The 2771-nt window shown below is 38.9% G+C and overlaps 1 protein-coding gene across 1 annotated transcript in view; it reads right to left on the bottom strand.

The window, feature by feature from the left end:
• The window catches only part of LOC123739251 (reelin-like), a 25804-nt gene extending 23650 nt beyond the window's left edge, over window positions 1-2154 (bottom strand). Inside the window, exons 1-2 of the mRNA XM_045713707.1 lie at window positions 2126-2154; window positions 1940-2018 (exon numbers count right to left, since the gene is read on the bottom strand). The gene's annotated coding sequence lies outside the window, so the exon portion shown is untranslated. The remainder of the gene's footprint in view (window positions 1-1939; window positions 2019-2125) is intronic.
• Between the last annotated feature and the right edge of the window lie 617 nt (window positions 2155-2771).

Genomic DNA, 2771 nt, shown 5'->3' with positions numbered 1-2771 from the left:
ACCTATTTATTTGTTACCTATACATTTGTTACCTATTCATTTGTTACCTATATATTTTTTACCTATATATTTGTTACCTATATATTTTGTACCTATTTATTTGGTACCTGTATATTTGTTACCTATATACACTAACGTTCAAAAGTTTGTGGTCACTTAGAAATGTCCTTGTTTTTGAAAGAAAAGCACATTTTTTGTCCGTTAAAATAACATCAAATTGATCAGAAATGCAGTGTAGACATTGTTAATGTTGTAAATTACTATTGTAGCTGGAAACTGCTGATTTTTAATGGAATATCTATATAGGCGTACAGAGGCCCACAGGAATGATGGTTGCTGATAATGGGCCTCATGTCACGTTGGCATAATGGATTCGGGAGACAGACGCAGGAATACGTAACAGGGGTTTTTATTTTACCCAAATTACTGCGTGCCGTGTAAAGGCACGGGGACGAAGACCAAACAAACACGTAACAAAAACACAGGGTTGAAACCCAAACAAAAGAGCGATGAGTACCTCGAATAAATAACACACGCGCACAATGATTAACACATGAGATGAGACCCGTAATCATCTGCACAATCCACAAGGCCAAGAAAGCCCAAAACACACAGCACAGTGTCGTGTCTTTGGCTATGCCGGATTAAGTGATATGACATGCAATTCTATAAAATCCTGTCTCTGTAATTAATATTACCTGATTGAGCTAATCATGTAAATGTAATTAACTAGAAAGAAACAACCGAACAGACATCCATACTCATTAAGTACCAACGCATATTTTCAACTGGTTCTATTACAGAAATATGGTTCCTTTCCCCCCACTTGTTTGATGTTCCCAGACTCTCTATGTTTAACAAAGGCTATTCAACAGTCCTTCAGTAGAGTCGAGAGAGAGGGGAGAAAGGTATTTATGGGGGGGGGGTCATAAACCTTACCCACAGGCCAACGTCATGACAACAGGTACTCACACGCACCAACGGACATTGTAACAATAATCGACAGGACAATGGTGAACAACGGACACATGTATAGAAATACAATCAGTGGGAATAGGAGCCAGGTGTGCACAGTGAAAGTTCCAGAGGGATCCGTGACACCTCTATATGTCTGTGTAGATATTCCATTAAAAACCATAAAAATGTCCAGCTACGGTAGTCATTTACAACATTAACAATGTCTACACTGTATTTCTGATCCATTTGATGTTATGGACAGAAAATGGACAATTCTATGTGACCACAAACATTTGAATGGTAGTGTATATTTAGTACCTATATATTTGTTACCTACAGTATATATTTGCTACCTACAGTATATATTTGCTACCTACAGTATATATTTGGTACCATGGACAGAAAATGGACAATTCTATGTGAGCACAAACATTTGAATGGTAGTGTATATTTAGTACCTATATATTTGTTACCTACAGTATATATTTGCTACCTACAGTATATATTTGCTACCTACAGTATATATTTGGTACCTATATATTTGTTACCTACAGTATATATTTGTTACCTACAGTATATATTTGGTACCTATATATGTGTTACCTACAGTATATATTTGGTACCTATATATTTGTTACCTACAGTATATATTTGTTACCTACAGTATATATTTGGTACCTATATATGTGTTACCTACAGTATATATTTGGTTCCTACAGTATATATTTGGTACTTATATATTTGGTACCTATAGTATATATTTGGTACCTACAGTATATATTTGGTACCTATAGTATATATTTGGTACCTACAGTATATATTTGGTTCCTACAGTATATATTTGGTACTTATATATTTGGTACCTATAGTATATATTTGGTACCTACAGTATATATTTGGTACCTACAGTATATATTTGGTACCTACAGTATATATTTGGTACCTACAGTATATATTTGGTACCTATATATGTGTTACCTACCAGATGCTGGGGTCCAGTTCTCCCTGAAGGCTGGAGTCAAAGTCATCACGCAGCACAGCATGGTTACCATGGATCTCAGCTATAGGAGACACATAACTGGGTTGAGGATCCCATAATAAGGACTAACACATTGGGTATAACCATATTAGATTGCTTTAAACGTGTCGTTAGGAACCTAACACTCACCAAGACTGGGTCTCAATGGGGATTCAGTGGGAGCTGAAACAGAGAGAAGTCATGTCAGTAACCCAGGACTGTATTCTCTTCATCTGACAGAACGTTGAGGGTGACGTAGGTCAACCAAGACATGTCCCTCCTGTCTCAGAGACACACACTGCTGCTAATGTAGTCAGAGTGATCAGACTGTCATCTGTGATATGCCAGACCTATCAGTCCCTGTGTGATGTGTACTAGACCTATCAGTCCCTGTGTGATGTGTACCAGACCTATCAGTCCCTGTGTGATGTGTACCAGTCCCTGTGTGGTGTGTACCAGACCTATCAGTCCCTGTGTGATGTGTACTAGACCTATCAGTCCCTGTGTGGTGTGTACCAGACCTATCAGTCCCTGTGTGATGTGTACCAGACCTATCAGTCCCTGTGTGATGTGTACCAGACCTATCAGTCCCTGTGTGATGTGTACTAGACCTATCAGTCCCTGTGTGATGTGTACCAGACCTATCAGTCCCTGTGTGGTGTGTACCAGACCTATCAGTCCCTGTGTGATGTGTACCAGACCTATCAGTCCCTGTGTGGTGTGTACCAGACCTATCAGTCCCTGTGTGGTGTGTACCAGACCTATCAGTCCCTGTGTGATGTGTACTAGACCTATC

The sequence above is a fragment of the Salmo salar genome, unplaced genomic scaffold, assembly GCF_905237065.1.
Source record: "Salmo salar unplaced genomic scaffold, Ssal_v3.1, whole genome shotgun sequence".
In the NCBI taxonomy this organism is placed as follows: domain Eukaryota; kingdom Metazoa; phylum Chordata; class Actinopteri; order Salmoniformes; family Salmonidae; genus Salmo; species Salmo salar.
The sequence above is the reverse complement of the archived record's forward strand: the minus strand, read 5'-3'. Positions and strand labels throughout refer to the sequence as shown.